The sequence below is a fragment of the Tupaia chinensis genome, unplaced genomic scaffold, assembly GCF_000334495.1.
Source record: "Tupaia chinensis unplaced genomic scaffold, TupChi_1.0 Scaffold000453_2, whole genome shotgun sequence".
NCBI classification, from domain to species: domain Eukaryota; kingdom Metazoa; phylum Chordata; class Mammalia; order Scandentia; family Tupaiidae; genus Tupaia; species Tupaia belangeri.
The window spans coordinates 544029-554640 of NW_006159961.1; the positions used below are offsets into that span (position 1 = coordinate 544029).

The 10612-nt window shown below is 50.7% G+C and overlaps 1 long non-coding RNA gene across 2 annotated transcripts; it reads left to right on the forward strand.

The window, feature by feature from the left end:
- The first annotated feature begins 7065 nt into the window (after positions 1-7065).
- On the forward strand, positions 7066-10047 carry LOC102486350 (uncharacterized). Of its 2 annotated transcripts, none has more exons than XR_003550553.1 (4): positions 7066-7161; positions 7377-7480; positions 8121-8182; positions 10011-10047. It is a non-coding gene; the product is annotated as an uncharacterized LOC102486350 (long non-coding RNA). The 2 variants fall into 2 exon arrangements; XR_003550552.1 differs by lacking the exon at positions 10011-10047 and adding an exon at positions 8818-9009.
- The last annotated feature ends 565 nt before the right edge of the window (positions 10048-10612 follow it).

The following is a 10612-nucleotide window of genomic DNA, read 5'->3' on the forward strand; positions in this document are numbered from 1 at the left end:
GCCTGCGCGCCGTTTTGTTCCGCTCGGGGGAAGGCGTGTCCCGCGCCACGCCAACCAGTGGGCTTTGCACACTGCACCACAGCCGGCTGATGTCATGGCGCGGAGCCCCGCCGCGCTGCCCCTACAAAACCCAGGCAGACGACCGGGCGGGGGCTGGAGACAGACGCCGGGCTCGGGCGCCCGCGCTGTCGTTCCACTGTGCACCCTGTCGCAGCCGCTGTCACGGAAAGATCTTGCACGTGCGAGAGACTTCCCTGGGGTTCCCTGTCACTCTGGTAGGAAGGTGGAGACGTGAGAGATCAGACCTAGGAGAAATTGGTCCCGCAGAGAATGGGGGTCTCGAATTTACACCAGTGGCTGGTGTAGCTGGTGTGAAGGACGCTCTTGAGCATCAGAGTAGGGCAGTCCCTTGCAGGGCAGGTATGCCCCTGCTCCTTGCTGACGGGACCCTTGGGCTAGACACTAGCCCCTCTGGGCCTCAGGTTCACGTGTGGGAGGGGTGTGGTCCACGGGGATGTGGGGCATGAAATGAGATCCCATAGGCCAGGAAACCTTCATCCACCCCGAATATGACAGACACTCCCCAAGTGTTAGCTTCTTCTCCTCCTTGTCCCTCTGCTGTCCCCAATCTTCCCTGCTACCCAAACCAAAGAAGACACCACCCCACCACCAAAAGCAGCAGTTCCGAAAAGCAGGTGCCTCAGTAGAAGCCTCTCTGTGGACCTTCAGCCCTCAGGAGGACAGTCACCGGTTCAGGCCACCCAAAGCCACCTCTGGGGCAGTTACCAATGGGCACGTCCCAGCCCACCCTGAGAGCCAGGCACAGGCAGATCCAGGGTGGGCCCTCCTTCCCTGGATGGGAACCAGCCCAGGAACCCAGTACTCTGGGCAGAGAAGGAGACCCAGCAGTCCCCTGGCAGGGAGGACCAAGGCTGGGAGCAGAGCCAGGCTGTAACAGAAGGCACCTTTTCTCCCCCAGAGTCCTGCCCTGCTCCAGCGAGGAGCACTGCCCTTGTTTGGGAATTTTGGATTTAGAGGAACATGAAGACTCTACAAGCCAGACCGACCTTCCCAGGAGTCAGAGGAGAAAAAGAGCTCCAGAGAGCCTTCAGGAGACTAAGCACTGCTTTCCGTCGACACAATCGGTAGTTTTTGTAACTAGTTCACTGTATTTCCTTTTTTTTTTTAGGATCTATTTATTTCATTTCATTTGTTGTTATTATTTTTTAATTTAACCAGAGAGACAGAGAGAGAGAGAGGAAGGGAAAGTGAAAAAGCAAGCCACCAGGTCTGGGACTCGAACCGTGGTCAGCCATGTGGGAATCCAGTGCCCTTAACCACCATACCACCTGCCAGCCCCCATCATTCTCTGTATTCCTAAGACCAAAGGGATGTGGTGGGGTGTTCTGCCTTATTCTCGGGGGTGCATCCTGTGCTGGGGACTAAACTGCATCGGGATCTTGGAGAAACACTTCAGAGTGACTGTGTGCTGTGTAGGTGTGTCTGTGTGCAACTGGCTACGGTTTTCTCACGGTCCAGAGGGTCTGCAGCTGCCTTCTGCAGGCCCTGGGGGATTCGTGGGGCAGCTGGTCACCCCTCACTCTGGGTCACGTTCTCCAGCCTGGGCAGGTATCCAGGGCTCGGCTGCAGTTAAAGCTCAGTTTGCAGAATTAACTCTCTTCCAGGAATAAAGTTAAGCATCTTAGGATCCAGGGATAAAGTTAAGCATCTGTGATCTAGGTTTTCCTTGCTTTCTGCTCTAAGTAGCCGTTTTCCTTTGGCCAGGCCCATCCTATAAAGAAAGCGCTCCAAGATCAGGAGGTCTCTAAAGGCCCGGCCAGCATTTCGTGCAGATGGGACATCTACATCTGCTGCAGCCACAATGCAGGAGAAGCAGCAGAACTCCTGGCCGTCCCCACACTGAGCGAGCCGTGGAGACAGGTGCAGCCAGGGGCAGGACTGCGGTGTCGGTGTCGGAGGTGGGCTTGCTGCCCAGAGACAGCGGCCCCGTGGGGTTCCCCTCTCCTGCAGGGCTCAGCAGCCCCGACAGAGGAGCCCGGACTCTCCCCAGGCTTTTACAAAACGGCAGACGCCTACGTTTCCTTCTTTGGTCTGGGTTTATCTTCTCTGGAGTCTCAGACCGCAGATGAATTTCCTGTGAGGACGCCCTTAGGGAAGGCCCAGGAGAAGAGCAGGGACTGCCGCCACACTGGATTTCGCCCAGAGGCTCGTGAAGCACCTCATAAACGAGCGGGGTTAGCATGTGCCGTCCAACCCGGGTGCTTCTGACAGGGACCAGTACAGCGACAGGACCGTGACCACACTAAGGCGGCAGGGCTGTCACGGAAGTCCAGGCGCTGTGGTCACTCGGAGGCTGTGCCAGGGCACATGTCTAAGAAGCCGCCTGGGCAGATCTGGGATGAAGGAAGTCGAGCGGGCCCTGCCCGGGCTGTTCTCCAGGCCTTACACCCTTCGCGTATCTTGCTCTCCCTGCTCCGCCGGCCATTGGGCTTGGCCTTGGCCAGCCCGTTTTGCAGACAAAGAAGACTGAGTTGTTGAGGGAGGACTGGGATTGCGTCAAGTCGAAGGTGCTGCTGGGGTTACCCGCCATGCACATGGGCTTGAGCCCGATGTTGAAATCACTCAAAGGCCACGAATGCTTTCAGCACGTGAAATGTCCAGGCAGGCCTGCATCTCCGCGGGGCAGAGATACTCATTCTGGCTGGACTCAGCTACGAGCGCTTGGCCTGGCCCCGCCTGGCCAGCGGCATTCAGATGTGCAGAGATAATGTCTCCACCGAGAGGGTCCCGCTGGGGGCTGCAGGAAGCCTGCCACACACAGGGGTTTGCTTTTCTCTCTGGCCCCTCAGAAATGTGTAAGCCTTTCACTGTCACCGTGACCCAGCTCTCGTGCACTCTGCTCTCCTACACCCCTGGGGTGGCACTTGCTGGCTCCTGGGGATGAAATAGGGCCTCTCCCAGACAGGTCCTAGGGCCCCTGCCCCTGGCCTGCAGTGTCCTCTGTAGCCTTCTCTGGCATGGTCTCATCTCTTCCCTCCCTCATCAACACCCTCATCACATCCCTCTCCCTTTCTGCTCCAAAGTCTGTCTTTCTTCCATTGATCCCAAGTGAGGGGGACTTGAGTGTGAGGCTGAGGGGATGTGACGGACCTGGCTCTGCCCCTCATCCCAGAGAGCTTAGTGGCCCAGGCTGGGCCAGAGAGTCTCCCTGTCCACCCGTCCATCTGTCTATCTATCCAGCAGATATTCACTGGGTCCTACTCTGTGCTGATCTCGTACTCTACGTGCTAGGAATACAGAAAAGAATATAGCTTGGATCTTGACCTCAAAGACTTTGGCGTCTATTAGGTGAACTAATATCAGGGCCCCCAAGTCTTATGGAGCATGAGGAAAGGGGTGCAGAGGACAGGAGTGGACAAAGGAGGGATGCATAATCCATCTTCCTTAAAAGAGAGCTGTCATAGTCACTAGCGTGTTGTTAAACGTCTGAAACAGGGTGAATTTATCATAGAGCTTTATTTAGCTCATGGCTTAGAGGGCCAGGGGCCAGGGTCCCGCTTCTGGTGAGACTGCAACATGGCAGAGAGCAGGACTGTGAACAGTGAGCAGACCACTGTCCACAAGTTTCTTCTAGTTGAGGTCCGTGTCCACGTGGTCTCTGCCCGCCTCCTTTCCTCCCCTGTGTACACACCAGAAGCCAGTCATAGAGACCCTGCCTTAATGACTTCGTATGGGACACTTAACACCTTTATGAAACAGCCAAGTCCCATCACGTGATCTTCTGGGGTACATCCAATCACTGCCCACTAAGGGCAAGCACCAAAACACAGTCTTTGGGGGGCAAACCGTTCCCCAAACCATAGCAAGGGTATGGGGCCAGGAGAGACGACGGAGCCGGCCAGGAAGCGAGGAGAAGGGGCACGATCTCGGGCAGCACGGGCAGCCAGGGAGCTGCAGGGTCAGCAGCAGAGCTCATAGCCAGGGTGAAAGACAGTCCGTGAGGGATGGCGCAGGTGGGTAGAAGGGACCAAGGACCTGGAAGCCTTTGGAAACCCCTGAGGAGCGGGCTCTCTTGAGGACAGTGGGAACACTGAAGGAGCTTAAACAGAGAAATGGCACCATCTGTTTGGAAAGTGTTTTGCGGGGTAGATGGTGGCTCAGAAGTAGGAGCGAGTCTCTGTAAGGCAGTCCCACGTGAACAGTCTCCCCGTTCTCAACCAGAGGCCTCCCCACATGTGCCAGCATGCCTGTGATGTGGGGCTGGACGAAGCAGGGGTGGGTCACAGCATTGCAAACCCCTTTGTGGTTCTCTCTCTCTTTCTCGGAAGATATAGATAAATATTTTTTAGAAGTATTTTAAGGGACCATCAGATGGCATGGAGGTTAAGGAACTGGATTCCCACATGGCCAAGTGCAGTTCAAGTCCCAGACCCACTGGCTTAAAAGTCATGCTGGGTGCATGTGCATGCATGCCCAAAATCCTGAGCGGAGAACAGAGGGAAGGAAGTGGGTGTGGCCATCCCCTGGGGGGGGATTTCTCACTTTCTCTCTTCTCTTGTCTCTCCAATGAGCACATGCACCCTATTGCAAAAACAAAAATAAGCATTTTAGGAGCCAGTAGCTGGTGTGGTGGTGAGGTGGCTGGATCCCACATGGTCCACTGCACGATTTGAGTCCTGGGCCCAGCAGCTTGAAAGATGCACCAGGCAGATGTGTGTGTGTGTGTGTGTGTGTGTGTGTGTGTGTGTCCAAAACCCCAAGGGGAGAGTGGGGGAGGAGGAACTGAAGAGTGGCCATCCCTCTGGGGGTGATTTCTCACTTCCCTCTCTCTTTCTCTCTGTATTTCTCTGGCAAGTACACATGCCCTTTGGCAAAAATCTAAAAAACAAAAACTATCAATAATCATTATCAGTGAGTATTTACGACATGTCATGTACTTCACCACCTTAAATCTTCACCGTAACAGGACACCGAGCGTCATTTTCCTCCCTTGTCTCAGTCTGTTACTGCATTGCTGACAGAAATGTCTGGGACTGAGTGATGCTAAAGAAACAGACTTACTGACTCACAATTCCGGTGGTTAGAAAGTCCAAAGGATAGACCTGGGATGGGGCCAGCCTACCGCATGGCTGCTGGGAGCACAGAGGATGGTGGATGGTGGGGACAGAGAGACAGAAAGAGACCGCTGTGGGAAGCTCTCTCTCTCCCTCTTCTTTTTTTTGAGAGGCTTTTGCTATAGGGCACGTGTGCTCGCCAGAAAGACAGAGACAGACAGAGAGACAGAAAGCAAGAAATTACCCCCCAGGGCAGATGTCCACACCACAATCCCTTCTCCATTCTCCTCTCGGGATCTTGGGCACGCACACACATGCGCCCGGCGAGGAAGCTCTCATAAATTATAACACTCACCTCTCACAAGGACTAACCCCGCCCGCCCCCGTTTCTTCTCCCCCAGGTTTTGGCCATAGAGCACTGCACTCATGATGACAGAGAAGGAAAGTGAGAAACCACCCCCCGGGGGACGGCCACACTGCAATCCCTTCTCTTTCATTCTCCTCCTGCTCCTGGGGTTTTGGGCATGCACACACACAGGCCTGGTGTGATTTTCAAGCCACCAGGTCCAGGACTTGGACTGTAGTCAGCCGTGTGGAGTCCAGCACTTAACCACCAGGCCGCCTACTGGTCTCCAGAGCTAACCCCTTCTCGTGTGGACTAGAACTGCCTGAGTCGCACACCACGCCATTGTTCTTGAGCATGGCGTCTCCATGCTGCATCGCCGCGACCCATGCTGCCCACTACGCTCCACCAACTCTCAATGCCAAATTCCCAGACATGAAACTTTGGAGGATGAGCCATTACCCGAACCACAACACCCGTGTCTGCATGTGAGGAAACTAAGGCTGAGCGTAGTAACTAACCAGCTCACTGTGCCCACGATCCAGATCCAAGCTCACCTGTGTGAGCTGAGAAGTGGGGCTACCTTGGCTAGCTCAGAAGTTTCCCCAGGTACCCCCGACAGCAAAGAGGGATGAAGCTCAGACGGCGGCAACCGCAGCCCAGTCCTAGGTCCTTGAAGTCTTAGGTTTTATTATAAAAGCGTGAATTCTGCGTCCTCCTTCACATGTAACTATTTGTCTTAATAAAAAGATGATGTGTAAAACTACTGTTGAGGGGGGCCAGTCCCTCGTGGTTAAGGGAGCTGGATCCCACACGGTCAATGGTGATTTGAATCCTGGCCCCAGCGGCTTGAAAAGCATGCTGGGTGCAAGGGTGTGCAGGTGTGCTGCAGATCCCAGCAGGATGGAGCGAGGGAGGGCAAGGGGTTGCCCCTGACCACACTCCACCGGGAGTGCTTTCTCCCTGTCTCCCACTGGTGAGTCTCTGGTAGCCGGCTATCCATCCATCCACCCACAGATAAATAGATAAGTAAATTAAACTAGCGTGGAGAGAAATGGAGGGTCTCGGGAAATGGTCAGGCTTATCGAATGGCTTCCAGCTAGCCCTTCTTCCTGGGAGAGCGAAGAGGCCCACCTACCTACCCAGATGTCCCTGAGCGCTGCTCTGCTGTGCTGAGGCCAGTGGGAGGGGATGTGGGCCAGCCCTGCATTCCTGGCCTGCACTCTCTTCTCATCCCTGGACTCCCGTTTCCCCAGGAGCTTTCCTACAGTCCAGCAGGGTTTGCGGAAGACGCAAGCTTGTGAGCCAAAAACAGCCAGGAAGGGCAATTACACGTATCACAGATAAAATGCTCCGAGGCAAGAAGGGACACCTGCCTGGAAAGACCCCAGGTGGATGGGGGCTCCTGACCAAGAACCCTGCTCTGCATTTTAAGCTGAAGTTTGTACCTCGAAGCACAAAGCAGGGTCCAGGGGAGCTTGAAAGGTGACTCAGCACTTCACAGGGTGGCTGGGGCTGGGTCCTGGGGATATTGTGAAACCCGCCTAAATAGCTTTTCGAGTGACCACTTCCTCTTCCTCCCCAGCCTGCCGGGCAGTGCAGGGAAGCTTCCCTCCCCTTTCTGTAGCTCTCTGCTGGTGGCTCTGTCCCAGACAAGCACCGCTGGGGAGGGCTCTCAAGTCAGACTGTGGGGAGGGGGGAAACGGGAGGTGGTGGCAAAGGGGCGAGGCTCCTCTTTCAGAGGTGAGGGCAGGGGTGGGGCAGGAGCACCCAGAGAGCACTGCTGTAGCCAGCAGGCTCTAAGAAGTGTGTGTGTGTGTTTCTGTTGGTGTGTGGGGGGGTGGCTAATGGCCCTGGAGAAGAGGCTTTCCTGACAGACCAGGCTCCAGACCAGCGCTCCTTCCCTCCTGGCCTGCTTTGTCCCCTTTGCCTTAACCCTCTCTGTCCTTCTGGTGCAGGCCTCCCCTCCTTTGCCGCTCCAGCCCTTCCAGGATCACCCGACACCGGTGCGGTCTGCTTGAAGCCGAAGCCGTGAAGCAGACTGGAAATAACCAGAGTGGAGGTAAGACCTTTGACACTTCTGTTCCATCGGCATCAACGGTATGAAATTACACTCTGAGACCGAAGAAAGGACTGGATGACTTTGGGAAGACGATTTCTTTTCTTTTTTTGCCAGAGGGCGACTGCATTTGCCAGAAAGAAACAGAGAGGCAGAGAGAAAGCACTCCCAGTGGAGTGTGATTGCGCCACAACCCTCTCTCCTCTCTTCCCCATCCTATCAGAGTTCGGGCACATACTCACCAGGTGTGTTTTTCAGCTCCCGGGGCTGAGACTTGAAACACGTGAAGGGCTGTGTGGGATCCATCTCAACTACCAGGCTACTGGCCAGCCCCTTGGACAACTATTTCAACCCAACACAATAAACGTGGAGTCTACTTGACTCGCCTTGCAGGGCAGGATTTGTAGCTTTCTCTACTTCCAAGCAGACACAGCCTTGTTTGGAGAAGGTGCTTGGCATAATGACCCGTGGATACGCTCGTTGGTCATTTGTGGTATAAGGTTGCCACCTGCTGGTGAATTTGTGAAAGACACCTCTCGGCAGCTCCAGCAGCCCAAATGTCTGCAGGGAAACCCCCAGAGAGGTTTTTTTTTTTTTTAGATCCCAGGAGCACTTGAATTTCAAATTTTCTCTTCCTTTGCAGAAACTTATTAAAATTCAAAGATATTGTTTTGTCCTCTCTCCCGTTAAGCTGCCTTGAAAAAGGTAAGCTATGTGTTTGTTGTCACCCTAAATGCCCTTGAATTTTTTTTGTTTTTTAATAATTTTTTTTGCCCTTGAAGTTTTAAGGATAACAGGTCTATCTTCTCTTGTCCAAATGTGATTCTCTTTCCTTTCCTTTCCTTTCCTTTCTTTTCCTTTCCCTTCCTTTTTTTCTTTTTCTTCTCCTCTTCTTTCCCTTCCTTTCCTTTTCTTTCCTTTCCTTTCCTTTTCTTTTTTTTTCTTTCCTTTTCTTTTCTTTTCTTTTCTTTTCTTTTCTTTTCTTTCTTTTCTTGGAGAGAGGTAGAGAAAGAAAGGGAAAGGAAGGCAGAGATAGGTATGTTTGACATGGTCTCCCCATGCTGTAATCCTCCTGTCCCAACCTCACAATTAGCTAGGATTACAGGGATACACGCTATGCCTGGAATGTTCAGGTTGACCCAGGAACTACGCCTGGGCCTCCCGTGTGGCTCCCAGACTCCCAAATACCTGCGCTATCTGCATCATCACAACTGGGCCCAAATGTAATTCTGCATCCTGAAGTGAAGGGATAGTACAGAGGAAGACGTTCGTATACAACTCCTAGTTTTCCAGCTCCTTAAACTTTCCTTAAGGGAAAACAAATGTTTTTGCTTTGTCAGGTATAAACCTATATGTACAATTAGCTTCACAAAGCCCAAATACAAGAAACATGAAGAAAAGATAGCAAAACACACTGCAACCGAATTGCTTAAAAGCAGTGATAGAGAACCCAGCAAGAGTATCTTTCATATGGGAAGAGGAGACAAGAACATTCTCAGATAAACAAAACCTGAAAGAATTTACCAACATGAGAACAGATCTCCTAGAAGTTCTGAAGGGAGTGCTATCCCAGGAGAACTAAATACAGACACACAGAAAGAAGAGTTCAGTAACGACGAAGAAAATGGCCAGCTCAATGGTAGGAACAAGTCTGGAGTGGAATGTTATCTTCCAGAATTTAAATGGGAAGATCGAACCACAACAGGAGATAAAGTACTTGAGATGGAACTGGTGAAATCGAATCTTATGACTTTTGACTTAAAATATTGCTGATTTTCTTCTGTGTTTTGCTCTCCAGATTTAAGGACGTTTAAAATCATTTATTTATTTATTTACATCAATACAATATACAAAATGAGATTTTCCATCCAGTATATATTGTATATTGGCTCAGTCAAGGATATTACATGTTATCATCAACAAATAATTTTCTATCTCGTTTCTTATATATTCCCCCCCCCCAATTTGATTCCCTACCCCTCTCCCTCTGCCAGCTCCATACACGCACACACTGGCTCTGGTATATACAGTTGTTTCCCATGCCTTTTTTCTCCCCACATTTTATTGATTCACTAAAGATCTTAATTAATTTAAAGGCCTTCAATAGCAAGCACAGCTGATATATACATATTTAAGAATGCATGTCTGACTTTAGGCATAAACCTCAGTGAGTAAAGTGAACATACTATAAAGTAGCACCTCGCTGGGGCTATATAGCTTACTGCAGTCACTAAATAGGTGTTAATAGGTATTTTTAATGCATTTTTTAAATTTCAAAAACGTTTTAGTTTTAATAGATCAAAATAAAAAAAAATGTTAAGAGAAATTTGCTTAAAACTTAAAGCCAGGAAAAAGGTTAGGATTTAGTTCAAATAGTAGGTTAGATGAACCTATCGACAGTTCAAGACAAAAATCCTTAAATATGGAAATCAAAGCATTGAAGAAAATCAATCATGTTTTAGTCTAAAGTAAAAAAATTCAATTTCATTAGTTCAGACTCATGTAATTAATCTCTCCTCTATTGAATTTGCAGTGTTGCTGTGGTCGGATCTTTCCATTTAAACTCTGGAATTAACATTCCACTCCGGACTTGGGGCCAGCAGGTGGCATGGTGATTAAGGTGCTAGAATTCCCACATGGCTGGCCATGGTTTGAGTCCTGGACCTGGCGGCTTGCTTTCTCACTCCCCCTCTCCCTCTCTCTCCCTGTCTTTCTCTGACAAAACTCGTGTGAAAAATACTATTAACAATAATAATAATCAATAAATAATTCTTAAAAAAAAATTCGACTCTGGACTTGTCCCTACCGCTTGGCTGGCCATTCTCTTGGCTGTTTCTGTACTCTTATTTCTGTCCGACTTCAGGTTTCCTGGTGTAGCTCTCCCTCGAGCACTTCTCGGAGAGCTGGTCTGGTGCTGGTAAATTCTTTCAGGCTTTATTTATCTGAGAATGTTTATGTCTTTTATTCCCATATGAAAGATAATCTTTCTGGGTATAGTATTCTTGGTTAAAATCATTTTTCACTTAACACTTTGAATATATTTTCCCATTCTTTTCTTGCTTGCATTGTTTCCAATGAGAGGTCCAATGTTAGTGTTATGGGATATCCTTTGAAAGTAACTTGACGTTTTTCTCT